This window comes from Moschus berezovskii, chromosome 4 (genome assembly GCF_049115385.1).
Source record: "Moschus berezovskii isolate FMDL1 chromosome 4, NW_MosBer_1.0, whole genome shotgun sequence".
NCBI classification, from domain to species: domain Eukaryota; kingdom Metazoa; phylum Chordata; class Mammalia; order Artiodactyla; family Moschidae; genus Moschus; species Moschus berezovskii.
In genome coordinates, this window is record NC_142463.1 from 103,520,024 (window position 1) to 103,542,334 (window position 22,311).

Genomic DNA, 22,311 nt, shown 5'->3' on the forward strand with positions numbered 1-22,311 from the left:
TTCCCCATGTATTTGCCATGAAGTGATGGGATCGGATGCCCTGATCTTAGTTTTCTGAATGTTGAGCTTGAAGCCAACTTTTTCACTCTCCTCTTTCACCTTCATCTAGAGGCTCTTTAGTTCTTATTCACTTTCTGCCATAAGGGTGGTGTCATACATAGCATCTATAGGGTATATAGGTAAATCCTAATTTCCCAATTGCCCCAACTCCCCTTTCAACATTGATATCCATACCTTTGCTCTCTACTTTTGCTTTGCAAATAAGAATCCCTGGATCTTCATTGTGTGAACTCTAGCTGCCTTGCTCTCCACCAACACTCAGCTTCTGGAGTCCAATGGATTGACCTGAAATCCTCCTCTCGGTGCCCAGCCTGGGAACTCACTGAAAGCAGGAAGCTGGGCCCATGGCAAGACTCATCTTGTTTGTTTCTCACCTCTCAGGGCTTGCTATCCTTTGCTGCCTGATTTCCAGTGTCTTAGAAGCTAGTATTTCATGTTTTTTGTCTTTTTGTTCCTTTGAGAGTGGGCCAAAGGGGGAGAGTGAGGTAGGAAGGAGGGTTAATCTGATTTCTGTCACTGCACCTTTGCTAGAAACTGAAGGCATCTCTTTATGTTCTTAGTTTCCCCTAAATAGATGTGCTAATTTATAATCCAATGGATTTTGCAGACTCAAGGAAAGAGTCTTTTTCTTTGTGGTCTTGCCATCACAAGAAATTGTTAACACATGTCTGTTACTCTAACAAAGTAATTAGTGCCCTACTGACTCAACTTAGCCCAAGATACCCTGAAAAGACAATGTGTAGATTTCTCAGAGATTGCACATATTCAGCAGCTAAACTTCCAAGCTGGTTGGAAAGTATTCTAATAATTGTAACTGTTTTCAGTGGTGACCAAGTCATGGAGTCCAGAGAAGACCAGCCAGAATGACTCTGGAGAGCCTCTTGCAGAGCAGCTTACGGATAACAGGAGATAAAAAAGAAAAGCTCACTGGTCCCAGACATTTATCCTCTTCCCTTCCCTTGATGAGTTGCATTTTGGCTTTGGTTGGATGTACACAGTCTAATGACGGGTCTCCCTCCAGTATACGGGTGCATTTGCAAGCCCGAGACTGTCTCCATTTGATATCTCGACAGTACGTGGCTTCATCTGCAAAAATTATCTCATGTGAGACAAATTGGTGCAAGCTACAGAATCCTGCATGGAGAATATATCTTGTGCCAACCTGGATCCTTAGAGTTATAGGTTCACCTTCCACTCAAGAGCTCTTTGGATTTTCCGTACTCCATCGAGGAAGTCTCTGGGTTCTAGGACATTTCTCTCTGCCCCTCTCTCTCCCTCTTGGAGTGTGTGCCCTTTGGTCTCTCTCTGTCCCTTATACTCTAGGCTGCTGTGGCTCTTACCCACTTTCTGTCCTCCTCATCAGTTTTCCGCAACTGTGCATTAGGAGCCCTTCAGTCAGCAAGCACTTACGAGGTGCTCACCAGGTACCAGGCCCTTCTCCAGGAAAACCGCTGTATCAGGAGCAAAATCAAGGTCCCAGTCCTTGGTGCATTCACACCAGGAGGCATCAAAAATAAGAATCTGACACACACACAGATACAAATAAAAATCACAGCAGGAGAACAACCTGCCATGTTCTCAGGTTCATCTGCCTGCCAGCACCTAAGGAGCCCAACAGAGAGTAAAAAAAGAATTACATAGCACATGGAAAAATGGTGACTTGAGATCTAGAAGGCAGGTAACTAAGAATCAGGAATTTTTTTTTTTTTTTTAAATAAAAGAGTCCCTCAGGTAAGCAACAGGCCCTTACTCAACTTAGAGAGTCCATGTGTTGTACTCTTCTTCAAGTGACATTATGGCTACATTCAGGAACATCTCCTAAAGGTACCCACACATTCTCTTAAGCTGTTAAGCTATAGGCCCTCTCTCTATAATCTATAAAAATATGGGCAGCATTATTTCTACCTTAATTAGAAATTATCCAGGCAATGATTATACATTAATTCAACCAATTTAATATGAGTCAAAGAACTTAAAGTTAATGATAGATCTTAAAATTGCAATTTGAGCTGAATCATGGCTGATAAATGCTGAATAGAATCACATATTATGTGATACCTAAAAACACTGACCCCAAATTGAAAGGGGAATAATTAAGTCACTATGATTTCGAGACTCAAAAGACTTAATCCTGATTTAAAAGATATTATATGGTATATTTAATTTCCTGGGATACCTAATTTTAAATTTTATAAATAACAGTAAATCTGAAAGTCACCATGAGGTAGTTTTTGACCAAATTTTAAAGCAGTGTGGTGCATACCAAGAGTCATCTCTGGGAGCATGAAAAGACAAATATTTTCTATGTAATTACACATCAATTATTAGAATTCTCAGGAGTGTAAAAGTATTTGAGTGTCATCCTTATTATCAACTTGAATTTTATTCTTGTTTGTAGCATGGAGAACACTAATTTATCTAAAGCTAAACCTTTTTTTATATTCCTGAGTTACAGTTCAGCAAAACAAAGGGGAAAAAAAGAAAAACCCACATGGCTGCTATTCACCGAGATGGAAAAAAGGTGGTTCAGAACTCCGCTTTAGAGAGAGGCAGAATGAACTATGTGTGGGAAAGCAGGGTGCCTCTCTGTTTGAATTCAGACTGGACCTGGGACAGGGTCAGGGCCAGAACACAAGAGGAAGCATTATTGTCATAGGGCAGCCACCCAACCGACAGCACCCACACAGCAGTTCTGGGAAGCTTTTGAGAATGTTCCCCTCCCTTTGCAGCATTTCCCATCTGGTTCTCTCATCCTCCAACCACAGGCAAGGAGTCTTCAGCTCTGTGTCCTGACAGAACACTTGATGCTCCCTGCAGGGCACAGGGAGCCAGGCCAGAGCCAAGGGGGTAGCTGTACTGCCTCGATGGGTTTCTAGCAAAGGAGCATGGAAATCCCAAGGACAGAGGAGCCTGGTGGGCTAGAGTCCAAGGGGTCGCAAAGAGTTGGACAAGACTGAGCCAGTGAGCACGAGCACCAGGCGGTTCCCCCACTCAGACGGATGCAAAGCACACCTGATTGCCCGCCAAAGCAACCCGCAGGAGGCCAGAGGGCAGCCAGTGCCGCGGAGGGCGGAGGGCGAAAGCCTAGACCGTCCTGCAAGCACAGGGCATGAGCGGCCTGCACTTGAGAAAGAGTTGAATAAAACTCCATCTAGGCTGAGCGACTTCACTTTCACTTTTCACTTTCACACATTGGAGAAGGAAATGGCAACCCACTCCAGTGTTCTTGCCTGGAGAATCCCGGGGACGGGAGAGCCTGGTGGGCTTCAGTCTATGGGGTCACACAGAATCGGACACGACTGAATTAACTTAGCATCAGCAGTAGGCTATCCGTGCGATACGTCCCGAGTAGCGGCATTGGTGGTTCAGTGGTAGAATTCTCGCCTCCCACGCGGGAGACCCGGGTTCGATTCCCGGCCAATGCATTATGGTCTTGTTTGTTTTGGGCTTCGCTGGCGGCTCAGACGGTAAACAATCGGCCTGCAATACAGGAGACCTGGGCTGGGACGATCCCCTGGAGAAGGAAATGGCAACCCACTCCAGTATTCTTGCCTGCAGTAATGCCACGGACAGAGGAATGCTACCGTCCCAGGGGTGGCAGAAAGCCCCAAAGGACTGAGCGACGAACACTCACGTCCCTTCTCTACATCCTAGAGAGAACGGGCTTCAGGTTCCTCAAGGGCCAAGAGGGCCCCCTTCCGGACGGTAAAGCTGTTCCCTGGCCTTGGAAGACAGGTCCCACAGAAGTTAGCTTTGAGAGGGACGCCAAAGGAAAGGAACAGTCCCGAGATATCGGCACGTTACTATCAAGTGATGTCATAACTCTTACTTAAAAAAGACTGTGATGTTAACTGGGCACTTAGGTACAGAATATACGATGTTCGTATGCTTGCAAACTTGTAGTATCTTACAAAAGCTTTTTGGATTTTCATGAATTTTGGGAACTGAAGCCTCACATTCTCTTTGAATAGAAACTCTGTCAAGTAAGACTCAGGGTTGACCATGCCAGGAGAAAAGAGTGGAGGCCAGAGCTGGCCAGCCCAGGCTGCTGATGGCATCTCAGCTCCAACAGTCAACCTGAGGTCCAGGAGCCTGAGGCCCGGTCTCAGCAGCATTTAGAAACTCTGTGCAGAAATGTTCTGCGCTGGACCTTTAAGCAAAATGCAGTTCCGATCTGGGCAGGAAGGCAGACACTTGTGTGAGTGTAGACGGTGGAAGAAAGAAGCTTTCCCTGACCAGGACTCGAACCCGGATCGCAGCGGTGAAATCGCCGAATCCTAGCCACCAGACCACCAGGGAGATGTAGACAAAGCAGTTATTTAGCTTCTCCAGGTGAAAGGCGGGGCTTCCCTGGTGGCTCAGAGTTTAAAGCGTCTGCCCCCAATGCGGGAGAGCCGGGTTCGATCCCTGGGTCGGGAAGATCCCCTGGAGAAGGAAACGGTAACCCACTCCAGTATTCTTGCCTGGAGAATCCCGTGGACGGAGAAGCCTGGTAGGCTACAGTCCACGGGGTCGCATAGAGTCGGACACGACTGAGCGACGGAACGGAACGGTGAAAGGTGAGTGTTAGATGACCCTTCAGAAAGTCAGAAAGCTGGACCCTTCAGAAAATCAGAAAGCTGGAAAGGCACTGTCGCAGCGGCCCAGGGCGGACTGGGTCCCTCCTCGGTTTTCTTGGGAGTCAGGCTCGGTGATGAGTGGCGGGTGATGAGCGGATGCGTCCACCTCCAGATCTCTGCCCTGGCTCCGGGGCCTCTCCGAGCGCGGAATAGATAGACTTCCCGGGGGCCGGCAACTCTTGCTACAGCTGCGTCCCCTGCCTCACCCCGTGCCTTTCGCGCCTGTTGGTTTTGCCAGTGAGAACGCACATCTCAGGGAGGAAAAAAGGAGGAGGCAGCGTGTTTCCGCCCGGTTTCGAACCGGGGACCTTTCGCGTGTGAGGCGAACGTGATAACCACTACACTACGGAAACGGGACACGCTCTGCTCCCTGAGCACCGTCTCCGTGAAGTGCCGCCGTCCCGCCACCAGTAACCGCAGCACCGACGCTTAACACTCAGCGAGGAATCTGGATCCCAGGCGCTCTCGGGCACGGAGACGGCGGCTCCCGAGGGCCCTGCTTTAGGGGTCCTCCTCTCCCTTGAAGTGAGGCCCCTCGGGCCCCCACGGGCTGCCTTCGGGGTCCCGCACCCAACGCGGAGTCGTCAGTTCAGGGGTCGCCGCCACCGACCCCCCAGCCCCCGCAGGAAGCCGCCGGAGGCGGGGATGGTGGGTGCGCCCGAGGCCCGGGAGAGCCCGCAGCCCGGCGGTGTGGACGCCGCCGCTCCCGGGCCGCGGACCCGCGCCTCGGGGGCCCTTTTCTCGGCGCCGGCGGTCCGCGCTCTGCGCTCTCGGGAATGAGCGCCGCTTCCCGTCCACCCGGGGCCCGCGCTCCCCGCTGCTCCTCTGCCCCTGCCTCCTGTGCCCTTTCTCTGCAAGCCCGTCCGCCGCCGCACTTGTCCGGTGTCCTCCTGGCAAAAAAAAAACCCTCACCCCAGCGTCCCTGGGTGGGCTCGAACCACCAACCTTTCGGTTAACAGCCGAACGCGCTAATCGATTGCGCCACAGAGACAGCGGTGCGGGCTTCTTTCGGACTCCGCATGGAGCAGACACTCATTCCCGGGTTAAGCCCTCTGGCCCCCAGGGAAACGGTGCCATTTCCCTGTCCCCTATCCGCCCCCGGAGAAACCCGGATCCATTGTTCGAAACTTCCGGGCCTGAACCAAAATAGATCCAACGATAGCTGAACACCGGGTTGGCTCCCACGATGCCGCTTCCCGTTTTCTCGCCTACACCCAATGAATGAGAGCTTGCCCATCCTGGCAAAGGCCTTTGTGGCCCAGGTTGTTCTTCGGTTTCCTGTGTCCACCAGGCGGTTTCCACCAGAATGGGCTTCCCTCGGGGCTCACACGGTAAGAATCAGTCTACAATGCAGGACACCCTGGTTCAATCCCTGATTTTGGAAGTTCCCCAGGAGAAGGGAATGGCCACCACTCCAGTTTTCTTACCTGGAGAATCTTTGGACAGTGGAGCCTGGCGGGCTACAGTCCCTAGGGACGCAAAGAGTTAAACACGACTGAGCGACATTGAGTTCACTTTAAATGAGTGTAGCTCGTTTGTCTGAGTGTTTTCTTTAAATATTTATTTTTACTCACATTTTAAATCAACAAATATACACTTGTTGTGAGAACAACTTACCCCTCTCCAAATCAGAAATATGTAAAGAATGAAAGAAGAGTTCTCCTGCCTCCATCCCCACTCCACCGCTGACCGCACTTTCTATGTTACACGTAAGAGGCGGTGGCGGCTTAGGAGTGTAATCAGCGCTATGAGAAAACTATGGGACTCAGGAAATCCCGCCTCCTGCCCTGATAGCCCCCTCTGGGCTATGGGAAAAGGGTGAAGGCAAAGAAAAGGAAAATGACACTCTTATTTGCAGACATTTTACCTCAGGATGCGACACTCTGGTTAACCTAGGCAGACTATGTGGCTGGTGATGGGGAGCTAAGGGGGTCCTCCCTGGCACAAAACCCAAAGTGGATTTCACCTCATTTTCGGAGGTGAGAGTGAGCTGAGCCGATCAAAGGAGAGGAGCAGAGAGAAAGCAGGAGGGAGGAGCACCTCCGGGGAGTCAGCCGGATTCGAGTCTCCTCAGGGCCTTAAAGAGCTGCCCTGGGGTTACGGGGCGGGACGTGTGGAGGCTAAAGAAGCCGCCACCGGTCTCTGGCGACGGAGGCCAGGCGGCTGGCTCCCGAGGGGGTTCCATGGTGTAATGGTGAGCACTCTGGACTCTGAATCCAGCGATCCGAGTTCAAATCTCGGTGGGACCTTTCCGCCCAGCTAGAAGAAGAGCACTTTTTACTCCCCTCATAGGACCCGCCTTCCGGCTCCCGCGACCCCCCAGCGGCGTGGCTCACACGGACACGGCGGACAGGTGAGGGACCGACCCGGGGCGTCCTCGCTGGACCCCGGCGGCTCTGCGCATCCCTGGCCGTCGGAGCCCGGCCCCTCGCCTGCCCTCCACCCCCCGCGCAGGGGCGCAGCGACCCAGCCAGCGCCGCCCCCTGGTCGGGTCCCCTGGAATAAAAGGCTGAGGCTGCGCCCACGGATCCCGCCCCGCGAGGGGGCTTCGTGTTGCACCTCTTGTAAGCGCACGGTTGTTCCTGTGAGTAAATGGTTGCGGGGATTAGCTGCCACCTCACATATTCACATATTAGATGATACCTAAAAACATTTACCCCCACGTTGAAAGGGGAATATAAGTAATTATGATTTCTATAATTAAAAGACTTAATATTCGTGGAAAAATATTATATGGTATATTTAACTTTCTGTGGCACATAATTTTTAATTTTATAAATGGAAATTTTTTTTGGAATTAGAGTTTCCTTATGGGAAACAAAGCAATACAGGAAATTTAGGCAGTTCACTTTCATTAGGATTTTGAATAAAAAATAAATCCAAGACTTCTACAATCTAGAATAGTATGGCACCAATATTTTCCACACTTTTAGAAAATCTGAAAGTCAACATGAAGTAGTTTTTGGACCAAAATTATTAAAGCTGTGTAAGGCATACCAGGAGCATCTCTGAGAGTATGACAGGACAAACATTTTCTATGCAATTATACATCAATTATTAGAATTATCTGGAGTGTTAAGAGTATTCAAGAGTCATCCTTCCTATCAATTTGAAAATTTTTCTTGTACGTAGCGAGAGCGCTAATTTATCTAACGCTAAAGGTTTTTTTATGTTCCTGAGTTACATTTCAGCCAAACAGAAAGTTCAAGGGAAAAACAAAAGAACAAAAACCAACCCACATGGGTTCTGTTCACTGAGATAGAAAAGGTGATTCACTACCCCACTTTGGAGAGAGGGAGAGTGGGATATGTGGGTGAAGCAGGATGCCTCTGTGCTTGAATTCAGACTGGGACTGGGTCAAGGCCAGAACAACACAAGACTCAGCATTATTCTCCCGGGGCTTAGACCCACCTGACAGCACCCACACAACAGTCCTGGAAAGCTCTGGAGGATACTCCCCCTCCCTTGGATGCGTTTCTCATCTGGTTCTCTATTCCACCAGCCACAGGGAAGGGTTTTTCACCTCTTTGTCCTTACAGAACACTTTATGATCCCTGCAGGACACAGGGAGCCAGGCAAGAGTGCCGGGGGTAGCTGCACTGACCCAATGGGTTTCTAGCAAAGTAGCAGGGAAATCCCATAGAAAGAGGAGCCTGACTGGCTACAGTTCATGGGGTCGAAAAGAGTCGGACATGAACGAGCCAGTGGGGGTGAGGACGAGGTGGTTTCACCAATCAGACTGATCAAAACACCACTGACAGCCCACCAAAGCAACCTGCAAGAGGCCAGAGGGCAGCCGGTGCTGCGGAGGGCAGAGGATGAAAGCCTAAACCATCCTACAAGCACAGGGCATGACAGGCCTGCACCTGGAAAGAGCTGAATAAAACACCATCTAGGTTATTCTTTTAAAAAGCCTCTCAGTAGGGGCATTGGTGGTTCAGTGGTAGAATTCTCGCCTATTATGCGGGAGACCTGGTTTGATTCCTGGTCAATGTATTGCGGTCATGTTTGTTTTGGGCTTCCCTGGTGGCTCAGATGGTAAAGAATCTGCCTGCAATACAGGAGACCAGTGTTTGGAACATCCCCTGGAGAAGGAAATGACAACCTACTCCAGTAGTCTTGCCTGAAGAATCCCATGAACAGAGGAGCCTGGTGAGCTACAGTCCAGAGGAATCTCAAAAAGTCCGACGCATTCCCTCTGTACATCCAAAAGAGACTAGATTCCAGGTTCCTGAAGGGCCAAGAGGGCTGTCTTCTGGACGGCCAAGCTGTTCCTGTCCTTGGAAGACAGGTCCCACAGAAGATAGCTTTGAGAGGGATGCCAAAGGAAAGGAACGATCCTGAGATGTGGGCATGTTATTATCAAGTGATGTCATAACTTACATAAGGAAAGAATATGATGTTAACTGCCCAGGTAGGTACAGAATATACCATTATGCAAACTTTTGTATCTTACAAAAGCTTTTGGTTTTTAATGAATTTTTGGAACTGAAGCCTCACATTCTCTTTGAATGGAAACTCTGTAAGACTCTGGGTTTACCATGCCAGGAGTGGAGGCCAGAGCTGGCCAGGCCAGGCTGTTCACGGCATCTCAGCTCCAACAGCCAGCCTGAGGCCCAGGACCCTGAAGCCCGGACTCAGCGGCATTTAGAAACTCTGTGCAGAAATGTTCTGCACTGGACCTTTAAGCAAAATACAGTTCCCATCTGGGCAGGAAGAGAGTGACTTGTGTGAGTGGAGACCTGGAAGAAAGACAGTTTTCCCTGTCCGGGAGTCGAACCGGGCCGCGGCTTTGAAAGCGCCGAACCCTAGCCACTAGACCACCAGGGTCTGCTGTAGAGAAAAAGGTTATTTAGCTTCTTCAGGAGAAAGATGAGTGTAAGATGAATCCTCAGAAAGCAGGAAAGGAAACACCTCAGTGGCCTACAGTTGAACCGCTGCCTCACCCCTTGCCTTTCCCCTTTGCGAATGCAAATCCGCTGCCTCATCCCGTGCCTTTCCCCTTTAGCGAATGCAAATCTCCGCGGTGGGGTGATGCAGGTCGAGGAGAGAAACTTGTTTCCGCACGGTTTCGAACCGGGAACCTTTCGCGTGTGAGGCGAACGTGATAACTACTACTCTACGGAGACGGGACACTTTCCAGTGCTCAACATTGTATCCATGAAATCCCGAATGTGGCCACCAGCATCCAGGCCACCAAAATTTAACACTCAAACAGGAACCTGGAAGCCCCAAGCTCGCCCAGACACGGAGACGCCGGTTCCCGAGGGCCCTGCTTTAGGGTTCCTCATCTCCCCTCAGTTGAGGACTCTGGGGCCCCCACAGGCTGCATTCGGGGTTCCGCACCCAACGCAGAGTCCTCAGACCCTTAGCTCCGCACCCGAGCTCAGGGGTCGCCCCAGCCGACTCCCCAGCTCCCGGAAGCCGCAGGAGGCGGGCCGGGGGGAGCGTCCGAGGCCAGGAGACCCCGCGGCCCAGCGGTGTGGACGCCGCCCCTGCCGCGCTGCGGGCCCGCGCCCCGGGGGCTCTTTTCATGGCGCCGGCGGTCAGCAATCTGGGCTGTCAGGAATGATCGACGCTTCCAGTCCCCCGGGGCCCGCCCTCCCCGCTGCTCCTTTGCACCTGACTCCTGTGCTCTTTCTCTGCATGCCGGCTCGCCGCTGCACTTCCTGGTGTTCTCCGGGAAAAAGGGAGTCTCTTTGGTGGTCTCTAAAATGCCTCCCCATTGTCCCTGGGTGGGCTCGAACCACCAACGTTTACGGTTAACAGCCGAACGCGCTAACCGATTCCGCTATGGAGACAGGACGAGAGGCCTTTCCTGGAGTCTTTGGAGTTGACACTTCTTCCTAGGATAAGACCCCTGCCCCCAGGGACATGGTGCCATTTCCGTGCCCTCTACCGACCACAGAAGCCAGAGCCCCGGAGACACCAGGAGCCAGGGCTCCAATCCTGCGGGCCTGAACGGAAATAGATCCAAGGACAGCTGAACACACAGTGGGCTCCCATGAAGGCTCTTCCCGCTTCCTCGCCTACACCCAACGAATGAGAGTTTGCCCACCCTGGCATAGGCCTCCAGGGCTGTGCTTAGGTTTCCGATTTCCAACAGGCGATTTCCACCAGAGTGGGCTTCCCTGGGGCTCAGACGCTAAGAATCTGCCTGTAATGCAGGACACCCTGTTGCAATCCCTGGTTTGGGACTATCCCCTGGAGGAGGGCATGCAACCCACTCCAGTATTCTTGCCTGGAGAATCCCCGTGGACGAGGAGCCTGGCGGGCTAAGTCCATGGGGTGACAGAGTCGGACAGGACTTAGCGACTAAGCACAGACGTCTCGGGGATGGTCGCTTTGTGTCCACATGCCAGCAACGGAGTCGGGCACTCACTGGATGCTCTAGGACTTGCATGAATACATTGTCATTTTTAGCCCTTGTCCCATGAAGACTGTTGAGAATGGAAATACAGAAAAGTTTTCAAAGTGAACGGTTCTTTTTTAAAAACCTTATCTCAGTTTTTTGGAATCCGCAGCATCCAGTGGGGTGGGCATCAGAAAGGCCCCCAGAGCAGCGCCAGCTGGGTGGAACTCCCGCATCCCAACCTGGCTAGGCTGCGTTCTGTGAGGTCCTCCTGGGAGCTGGAAAGGGTGAAAACCAAGCTGGGAAGGCTGGTTTGGGAGGAGGGTATTGAGACCTCCCAGGAGGCTTGGGCAGGAATCCTTAGGGGTGAACATTGCTTCAGTCCAGTAGCAGAGTGGGGAAAGAAGGAAAGCGCTGGTGCAGGCAAGAATAAAGGAGGCTACCTGGAGAATCCCATGGACGGAGAAGCCTGGTAGGCTACAGTCCACGGGGTCGCAAAGAGTCGGACACGACTGAGTGACGGAACGGAACGGAAGGAGAGGGGAGGAAGGAGAGAAAAGAATTTGTGCTTCTACCTTCCCCCCTCCCTCTCTTGCCTTCTCTCCTCTTCTTGGTCTTCTTCCCATCCCTACAACTGAGAAATCTTGATACACGCACTTCTGAGAAGAGAGACCCAACTATCTGTGTGCAAATTCTGGGTTGTAAAAATAGTTCTTTCCTTATGTGGCCTTAGACAAGTAAAGAAAATTTCTTGTGCCTCCCTTCTTTCTGCTTTAAAATGGGAGTAATGAAAGTATTTGTTGTCAGATATGCCTGGGTTTAGAAACTACTGGATGAATCATGTTATCAGTCATGAAATCATATTGTTGTCACTATTCTCAGAATCTTTTGACAAACTCTACCCGTATTTATTTTACCTTGAATTAACTTAATACTTCTAGAAATTTCTGTAACGGAATCAAGAGAAAGGCTCTCGTGATTGCTGTTGAAGTTTGCTCTGATGTGGCTGGACGACCCTTCATCGCCAGTTCTCTGCTTGCAGATCAGGACTGATGTGCAGGCTGGAAGAAAAGGGAAGAACACACATCTCTACCCATCCCAGTTCTAACCTCACCTGATTCTGTCCTTGCCCCTTGTGAGAGCCCGGTTCTCCAGGTTTCCTGGCCATTCTGTGATCTCTCAACATACTTTCTATGGATTTCTTTTCTTCCTATATGAGTCAGAGTCCATTTCAGGCCCTTGTACCCATAAACCTTGACCCTTCTTCAAGTTCTCCTGGAGGAGTACTTTGTTTTATTACCACTCAACATCCTAATTTTCAAAAAGAAGTTCCATCTTTTCACTCTGGAGCTGTGAACTTCCTTCTCATAATAAGAGCTTCCCCTTTGCCTCCTTCCTCCTTGAGTCAACCTCTCTGTCCAGTCTTTTGGAACAAAATACGTCTCCAGGCAACACTAGCTATCTTTCTGACTCTGTTTTTTGGCTGGCCAAAACCTTGTGCAATTTTTCTGTTCTGTGCATTGGCTTAGGGAGGAAACAGTTTTAGGATACAATGAAGAAGTAAAGATTATTATTCTGAGCCCTGATAGGATTTTACCTATTATACATGCAAATGTTTAGTGTGGTGGTACTTTGGGTACATAAATACTGCCTGTACTGTAAGACAACTTGGATGCACATCCTCTATGATTCAGCAATCAGTGCTCTTGGGTACCTTGATATTTGTACGCCTTGTTTTAAACTGCAATTTCTGGGTTTGACATGTAAGAAATGGGAGAGAAACTGACTTGATCGACCTGACCAAAGGATCTGTGACTGCCTAAGTGTCAGAGCCATGCCTCATGTCCTCCTCGACATGTGGTTGATTTCGAGTCACGCCAGGTGAGTTTGGGTCTTCTCTAGTGGCTCAGCAGGTAAAGAATCTGCCTGCAATGTAAGAGACCCAGGTTAAATCCCTGGGTTGGGAAGATCCCCTGGAGAAGGGAATGGCCACCCACTCCAGTATTCTTGCCTGGAGAATCTCTTGGACAGTGGAGGTTGGCATGCTGCAGTCCATGGGATCACAAAGTTGGACGAGACTGAGCGAGGTTCACTTCACTTTTAGGTGAGTATAGCTGGTTTGTCTGAGTGTTTGATGTAAATGGTTATTTCTACTTATACTGCAAATCTAACAAATACACACTTGCTGTGAGAAAACCTTACCGCTCCCCAGATGAGAAATGTATGAAGAGAAGGAGAGCTCCCCTGCCTCCATCCTCACTCCACTGCTGACACACTTTACACGCTACAGGTAAGAGGTGGTGGCGGCGGCTTTGGAGTCTAATCTGTACTGTGAGAAAACGAAGGGACCCAGGAAATCCTGCCTCCTGCCCTGACAACCATCTGCCCTCTTGGAGCAATGAGAAAAGGGTGAAGGCAAGGAAAAGGCAAACAACACTCTTATTTGCAGAAATTTTACCTCAAGATGGGACAGTCTGCTTAACCAAGGCAGAATATGTGGTTGATGATGGAGAGCTAGGGGGCTCTTCCCTGGCACAAAACCCAAAGTGGACTTTACCTCATTTTCTGAGGTGAGAGTGAACTGAGCCTATCAAAGGAGAGGAGCAGAGAGAAAGCAAGTGGGATGTGCACCCACGCGGGTCATCTGTGTTCAAGTCTTGTTGGGTCGGTAGAAGAACTGCCTTGGGAGTAGGAATGGGACATATGGGAGCTGAAGAAGCAGCTACCCTTTCCTGGCAGTGGAGAGAAGGTAGCTGCCAAAGAGGTTCCAAGGTGTAATGGTGAGGACTCTGAATCCTTCTGTTGAGTAAATGGTGGCGTGGAGGGGCTGTGATTTCGATGTCGCTAATCAGCCGGGAATCCCGACAGCTTTCGGGTGGAAGCTTCCAGACCTGATTGAGAAGAACTGTGTTTTATTCAAATTCTCTATTATTCCGAATATTAATTGATCTTTTCCCAGTTTATTATGATTTGATTCAGAGTTTCTCGCTCCTAAGTCTCCGCTGGGCACGTGAAGCCGCTGTTCGGCCAAGACTGGAAACTTCACTCCCGGAAATCGCGTCCTTTGGTCCCCGGCTCAGCCCGAAAGAGGAGCGCGGCGCGCGGATGCCGGCGTCTGAGGAGAGCCCGGGGCCCTGACCCCCGGCCGCCCGGCCAGGCTGCTCCGGGGCCGAAGGGCAGACGCGCCGCTCGCAGTCCGCAGCCCCGGCCGGGCCCGCTTCGTCCTGTCGAGACTCTGCTCCACCGAGAAGACACCCACGACGTGAGCGTGGGGTGGACACCCCACTTGTGTCCTCTGCTGCTCGGGAGAAAAACACGGATGAGGGCCGTGATAGCCTTGAAAAGCTAAAGTGCTCCCTTCGCGGTGCTAAGGAGCATCTCTTTGATATTTATAATTTGGAACTTTCATCGGTTACAAGGAAAGGTGTGAGGCCGGGGAAAACATCCGAGGAAGGGCAAAGATCACGAGGGAACAGAGGATGAGCCGAAGGGAGAAAGGGACTTTAAGGGAGAGAAGCGGGCGGTCGCTGGGTTGGGGCGACCACAGCGCCTCATGTGGAGCAGCTCCCACCCTTTACTGAGGTGTCCAGGGACCCCATTCACCCCAAATCGCTAAGCTGCTGGCCTGGTATTTGTTCTGGCAAAGTTCCCTTTGCGAGTTCCGTGTGGAGTGGTGAGGTGGGCTGTGTGGATCTGCAGATGAATAGAAGTCCTGGCTGTTGCCTTGGAGATGACTGGCGGGTAGAGAAACACACACACTCCACTTTCCCCTTTGCTGGCCGGCATAGAGCCTCTGGGGTGGGAAACTGGAACGTCAGTATTTATTTAGAGATAAGGAGATATATAGCCAAACAGTCAGTGAAAGGGGTTATTCCTGGAAAAAAGGAACATGAGAAGGGATCAAGAGACTACTGTTTTGGGGCGTGTGTAGCTTTATATTACATATATGATATTTTCTAAAGTTCATTGCTTGTATTTTGAATTTAAATTTGTATGTAGTCATCTGTATCACTTTTTTAAAATTCTGGGTCTTGTGTCATGTGTAGGGGAATATTTTCCAGTGTAAAATCATGATTTTTTTAAAAAAGTTCGGCATTGTTGAAGCAAGGAGTTGGACCATTATTGCTGTTTTGTTGAGCTGATCAGATCAGCTGATAAACTTAGATCCTTTCAGCCCAGGCAATTACTGCTGATCAAACAGGATCGCTTTTCGCTCTCTTGGAGGCTCCACAGACACCGCAAGCCATCAGTAACTTAAATAAAACCACACCCAGATTTTATGCAGTGTTGTGCCAAAATGTAAGAGTTTACACTCAGTGATGACATGCAAAGTGTCATATGCCCAGGCATGGTCTACAAATTTTACATGGGTGAACTCATTTAATCCTTTCAACAGGCTTGTTTCATATCACCATCCTCATTTCATATATGAGAAAACTGAGACATGGAAAGCTTATCGAACTTGTTCAACTACTCAGTCAGTGCATGGCATCTGAAAGGAGGAATTTGATCTGAAGCCCACCTGGCTCCACAAGATACGCTTAACCAAAGAGAAACACAAGCGGTGAAAATGCTTGACAGAAGTTTAAGCCTGAATATTTCTTTTGGTAAAACAACAAGGAGTCATGTAACAGCCATTAAACTGTACTAAATATCCTCATGACACACTTGCCTCCCACACATCTTTCTTATCCCAACAGCATGCATGCGTGCTAAGTCTCTTCAGTCGAGTCTGGCTCTTGTGACCCTTTGGACTGTAGCCCCCCCAGGCTCCTCTGTCCATGAGATTCTCCAGGCAAGAATACTGGAGTGGGTTGCCATGCCCTCCTCCAGGGAATCCTCCCAATTTGGGGATCAAACCCACATGTCTTCTGTCTCCTGCATTAACAGGCAGGTTCTTTACCACTAGCTAACAGCAGTTCCCCCCCAATTCTCCAACTTAAACACAATTCCTGCCAGAACTAGGTTTTCTCTCCCCTTTATCTTTTCCTCTCACTTACCCCATACCTCCTTCATAGCTCTTCTGTTCTTTCACTTCCAGGTCATTCACTTTCTAAATTAAAAAAATGTTAAATACATATGAAGAACTAAACAAGCAGTCATCCATAGTCCCGATTCTTGAAATTAACTACTATTAACATCTTTATGTATTTTTCTTCAAATCTATTTTTAAATTATTTACATTTTTTGCAAAAATTTTATGTGCTTAATATATAAAATTCAAATGCTGCAGAAAAAAACAAATATGTAAAGTTTTGAAACCTCTTAAATTCAAAAATAACTTTGGTTAATGTAGGTAAATATTGATAGAGTTGTTTTCCTATATCAATAGAAAAGCATCTACATATGCTTTTATAAAATTGAGCTCTTACAGATTCTATTTCTATTTTAAAATATGCCACTTAATAGTACATATATTTAATGGAAGAAAAACAAAAATGCAAAAATTAAGAAATAGTTGAACTTTCAAGCAAATTGTTTACCATAAAAGATAGGTTTCTGTGGTGGCTGAAGTTGTGGTAATGGTCGAGGTGGTACCTTCAACACTCCTCAAGGATTTTGTGGTGGATTGAGAGGAGGTCATGGAGGCAAGGAGCTTGCAGATTTTGAATATAGGAAAGACAACAAAGTAACTGCATAGTCTACAAACAAGTCTTTGGAAATAGATGGATTTCTAGTTCTTCTTGGTCCTAAGAATCAGTTTCAGTCTTTGAGAGGAATGAAGAGAATTTGCTATATATTTGTCATTAGCACTAGATTGTTTGTTTGTTTATCTGTTTAATTTCAAAGATACAATGCAGTTACCTTTGGGGGCTGGGAGAGGCTCATCTTAAAACATGAGCATTAAATATATCTGGTATAACAGGTTAGGTAATTTCTTAGGTATAGAACTCCAGTGGAAATTGAAAGTATTTTTTCATCACTGAAAGGATCTATCTTATCACTAAATTGTATTTGGCAGTTGCTGCAAGTTGCCTGCAAATAGGACTGTGAAATTGGGAAAGGAATATGAAGGCAGTATATTGTCACCCTGTTTATTTAACTTATATGCAGAGTACATCATGCAAAATGCCAGGCTGAGTTACAAGTGGGAATCAAGACTGCCAGGAGAAATATCAACAACCTCAGATATGCAGATGATACCACTCTAATGGCAGAAAGTGAAGAGGAACTAAAAAGCCTCTTGATGAAAGTGAAAGAGAGTGTAAGATCTGGCTTAAAAATCAACATAAAAAAACTAAGATCATGGCATCCGGTCCCATCACTTTATGGCAAATAGACAGGGAAAAGGTGGAAGCAGAGAAATTTTCTCTTCTTAGGCTCCAAAATGACTGTGGATGGTGACTACAGCATGAAATTAGAAGATGCCTGCTTCTTAGAAGGAAAGCTATGACAAATCTAGACAGTATTAAAAAGCAAAGACATCACCTTGCCATCAAAGGTCCATATAGTCAAGGCTATGGTCTTTCCAGTAGTCATGTACAGATATAAGAGTTGGACCATAAAGAAGGCTGAGTGCTGAAGAATTGATGCTTTGGAACTGTGGTATTGGTGAAGACTCTTGACAGTCTCTTGAACAGTAAGGAGATCACACCAGTCAATCCTAAAGGAAATCAACCCTGTATACTCATTGGAAGGAATGATGCTGAAACTCCAATACTTTGGCTACCTGATGTGAAGAACTGACTCACTGGGAAAGACCCTGATGCTGGGAAAGATTGAAGGCAGGAGGAGAGGAGAAGAGATCGACAGAGGATGAGATGGATGGATAGCATCACTGATTCAATGGACATGAACCTGGGCAAACTCTGGAAGATAGTGAGGGACAGGGAGGCCTGGCATGATGCAGTCCATGGGGTTGCAGAGTCAGACATGACTTAGCAACTGAACAACAATAGCAAGGCTGTGATGATACTGTGTTTTGAGCTACAGAAGGTTGTGTGTGGGTGTGGCAGGTGGGAGGTCAGTCTGTCTATATCTTTCTTTTTTAGAAATCCTGTAATATCCCGCTTGAGGCAGCTTATTTTGTCAATTAGGGTGCTCGATAGTAGAGAATTTTGTCAGTCAACTATGTACATATAGTAAATACTCTTTCTTAGGTAAAGGTAACATTTTTATATAGTTGTAAAATTCCAATTGGAAAAGACCCTAATGCTGGGAAGGATTGGGGGCAGAAGGAGAAGGGGAAGACAGAGGATGAGATGGCTGGATGGCATCACCGACTCGATGGACATGGGTTTGGGTAAACTACGGGAGTTGGTGTACAGGGAGGCCTGGTGTGCTGTGATTCATAGGGTCACAAAGAGTTGGACACAACTGAGCAACTGAACTGAACTGACTGAATTCCAGTATATTCCATTGCCAAATAAACATTAAAAACTTTGTACAGCTATATAAAAAGCAACTAACTTTTTAGAGAATAAACATTTTAGAGTTAGCAAAAAATTAAAAAGAACCCTCAAAAGGCTAAGAATAACAATAGTCATAATTTAAGACATTAAAACTTGGAACGATTCTTATTACTTTAAAAAATTAATTTCTTAAGATATAATTTGAAAATAATGCATCCATTTCAAGTTTGATGACTTTTGACAAATGAATGTACCCATGGAACCACTACCCTGTTTAAGAAAAAAGAACTTCCCCACTTCTCCAAAATGTCCTCCTGTGCCCCTTTGCAATCTCCCTACTACTCCCTGTCCCAGGGAATCAGTGATCTAGTTCCTGTCACTGTGGACCAGTTTTGTCAGTTCTCAAAATTCACAGAGTATGTACTTGTTCATCACTCAGCATGATGCTTTTGAGAGCAATCCATATTATTGTCAAGTATCAGGAATTCATTTCATTTTATAGAAGAGTAATATTCCTTTGAATGACTGTATCACAATTATATCCATTCACCTCATGATGGATATTTGAATGGTTTTCAACTGGGAGTCTAGGGGGCTTCCCTGTGGCTCAGACGGTAAAGAATCTGCCTACAATGCAGGAGACCTAGGTTGAATCCCTGGGTCAGAGGTTGAATCCCTGAGTCAGGAAGATCCCCTGGAGAAGGGAATGGCCTGGAGAATTCCATGAACAGAGGAGCTTGGGAAGCTACAGTCCATGGGGTTGCAGAGTTGGACACTGACTGAGTGACTAACGTGAGCAAAGCTGCATAAAAGCAAACCCCTTTGTGGGCATATATTTTATAAATTTCATTTAAAATTTTAATTCTTTACTATGAATTTATTTTGTGAAGGATGTTACATTCACAAATACAAAAATTATTCAAATGTCACAAAAGGCTGAAGTACAAGCTTATCTTTAATTGTTTCCTATCAAGAACATTGGAGAAGGAAATGGCAACCCACTCCAGTGTTCTTGCCTGGAGAATCCCAGGGGAGCCTGGTGGGCATCCGTCTATGGGGTCACACAGAGTCGGACACGACTGAAGTGACTTAGCAGCATCAAGAACATATTTAATATAAGCCACACAGTATGCAGCCATGAAATTAAAAGATGCTTACTCCTTGGGAGGAAAGTTATGACCAACCTAGATAGTATATTGAAAAGCAGAGACATTACTTTGCCAACCAAGGTCCGTCTAGTCAAGGCTATGGTTTTTCCCGTGGTCATGTATGGATGTGAGAGTTGGACTGTGAAGAAAGCTGATCGCCGAAGAATTGATGCTTTTGAACTGTGGTGCTGGAAAAGACTCTTGAGAGTCCCTTGGACTGCAAGGAGATCCAACCGGTCCATTCTAAAGGAGATCAATCCTGGGTGTTCATTGGGAGGACTGATGCTAAAGCTGAAACTCCAATACTTTGGCCACCTCATGTGACGAGTTGACTCACTGAAAAAGACTCTGATGCTGGGAGGGATTGGGGGTAAGAGGAGAAGGGGACGACAGAGAGTGAGATGGCTGGATGGCATCACCGACTTGATGGACATGAGTTTGAATGAACTCCGGGAGTTGGTGATGAACAGGGAGGCCTGGCGTGCTGTGATTCATGGGGTTGCAAAGAGTCAGACACGACTGAGCAACTTTCACTTTCACATGAAAATAATAAACGACCCCATGGACCATACAGACCATGGAATTCTCCAGGCCAGAATACTGGAGTGGGTAGCCATTCCCTTCTCCAGGGGAATCTTCCCAACCACACTTGCAAAACTGGCCTATCAAATTGGAGTTGCCCAAGGTCAAACAGAAGGCAAATAGTAGCAAGTTCTGCCAACCCCACAGCCACACTCTGCCAGATTGGGCTCCTAACCACAAACCCACCCCAATGTCATTGTAATAACCTCTGTGTGTCTGACACACTTGGAAACCCATATCCAAGCAGGCCCTAGTCATGGTGTTATTTCTTGATTGGCTTTTTTTGGTCAGAAACTCATCTATTGGGGGTGCAAAGCATAATAGCATGGACAGATTTCCTTGAGATTCAGGAAATCTGTTAGAAACTCTAAAAACCCGCTCTCTAATCAGTAAGGCACTGAAAGTTAACTTTGGTCTTGGTTCATATATTCCATATTTGAGCAAGGAAACTTCCCGCTGTTGGGGATGAGTAGGAGGTACAACTTTTACTTCCAATGACCTAGATACTACATCAGCATATTGTGCTTTTCAGTTAGTTTTCTTTGGACCTACCCTTAAGCATCACCCACTCTCCACTCACACTCTCAGCACCCACTTGGATCTCAGAGGCTTCTGGGACTGAGCCGATCTATTAATGCCATCCCCAAGGTAGTCAGGAAGGGGTGACAGTCCTTCCCTCCATGCTCCCGTCTTTCCCGCTTGGCCCCAGTAGTTTCTATTTGCAAATGCTTTGTGGATCAGAACTGAGAGTGAAGGGATTGGCAAAATAGGCCACATCTGCCACACTGGACCTGAGGTTTTCTTCTAAACTGTAGATCAATATTTTCAGATAGGGGAAAAACTAAGATTACATTTGAATGGGGACAAAAAAATGCCCTGTAGAATTCTTACTGCCATTTAAGGAGAAGGGATGTTTAGGAAACTTCCTAATTTGCCAGGCTACTGAAGCATGTCAGACGCTCATTGGAAGCTTAGGAAAGAGAACTTCTGCTTTCTGTCTACAGAGGTAGTAAGAGAAAGCCTGAGAGAAAAGACGAGGGGAAGAGAGAACTGGATCTAGAAATACGAAGAGGCTGCTTGGGTTGCAAAGTATAAGTGGGGTGGTACTTAGGGAATTCCCTAGAAATGACTGGAAGAGGAAATGGTGACCCACTCCAGAATTCTTGCCTGGAAAATCCTATGGACACAGGAGCCTGGTGGGTTACAGTCCATGGGGTTGCAAAGAGTCGGACACGACTGAGCACGTACACACTAGCAGTAATTCATTAGTGGTAAAAACAAACAAACAAATACCACTTATCAGTGCAGGAGACTTAAAGAGATGCGCGCTTGACCCCTGGGTCAGAAAAATTCTCTGGAGAAAGAAATGACAACCCACTCCAGTATTCCTGCCTGAGAAATCTCATGGACAAACCAGCCTCGCAGGCCATGGTTCACAGGGTTGTAAAGAATTGGACACCACTAAGTCAATTTACGCCAAAACGGAACAACTTGGTAAGATGTGGAAAGCAAGTCAGCTGACGACTCAAGAAATAACGTTCTAGACCAAAAGACAAAAAAAAATAATAATAATAATAGGAAAAATGGTTTACTTGTAGTCTCTCACCGTCAGATGAGAAAACTGATCACATAACGCCCCCTGCCTCCTCTGCCAGTCTGATTACAGTTGCGACCTCAGCAGCTTACATACACAAAACATTCTCAGTAGCATAAGACTTCTGCTGCGTATCTGTGTGATAACCGATAAATCATCTTGTTGCATAAAATTAAGACACAAAGCTAACATTCTTCAATAATATGTTTCCGCAAACATGAAAATCAAAGGAAAACGCGAGTACAATACCACAGTCTCCCATTTGGGGAAACCGCATCGAGATCAACACATCTGAAGTACAATCGACTAGTATCAGTGTGAAAAGACCACCTTTATAATCATATTTTCTCCAAAGCACATATATGTCGTGGCTCCCCTGCCCCATCTCAACATTATACGTCCTACACTGTCACACACGCTTACTTCACTCCCCGCATCCCTGAACCTTCCTGGACCTTCTACACAGCGGACACACGCACTTCAAAGCAGAAGCCCTCTCCACGTAGCGGGAGACCATATCGTATCCAAGCACCAGAAGAAAGACCAGCGGCCCCTGCGCTCAGATATCTACATACGACACGCCCCATCCGTGACGTCAACGGGA

At 47.6% G+C, this 22,311-nt stretch overlaps 1 long non-coding RNA gene and 4 other non-coding genes across 5 annotated transcripts; 2 read left to right on the forward strand and 3 right to left on the reverse strand.

Annotated features, from left to right (window-relative positions):
- Positions 1-3,414: 3,414 nt before the first annotated feature.
- TRNAG-CCC (transfer RNA glycine (anticodon CCC)) lies at positions 3,415-3,485 on the forward strand. The gene has a single exon. It is a non-coding gene; the product is annotated as a tRNA-Gly (tRNA).
- Positions 3,486-4,959: 1,474 nt separating this feature from the next.
- Positions 4,960-5,032, reverse strand: TRNAV-CAC (transfer RNA valine (anticodon CAC)). Its single transcript has one exon. It is a non-coding gene; the product is annotated as a tRNA-Val (tRNA).
- A 564-nt stretch (positions 5,033-5,596) lies between these two features.
- TRNAN-GUU (transfer RNA asparagine (anticodon GUU)) lies at positions 5,597-5,670 on the reverse strand. The gene has a single exon. It is a non-coding gene; the product is annotated as a tRNA-Asn (tRNA).
- A 1,186-nt stretch (positions 5,671-6,856) lies between these two features.
- TRNAQ-CUG (transfer RNA glutamine (anticodon CUG)) lies at positions 6,857-6,928 on the forward strand. The gene has a single exon. It is a non-coding gene; the product is annotated as a tRNA-Gln (tRNA).
- A 7,040-nt stretch (positions 6,929-13,968) lies between these two features.
- Positions 13,969-22,233, reverse strand: LOC148778159 (uncharacterized). Its single transcript, XR_016037129.1, has 3 exons — positions 22,131-22,233; positions 16,032-16,084; positions 13,969-14,329 (listed from the first exon to the last, which is right to left on the reverse strand). It is a non-coding gene; the product is annotated as an uncharacterized LOC148778159 (long non-coding RNA).
- Positions 22,234-22,311: the final 78 nt, after the last annotated feature.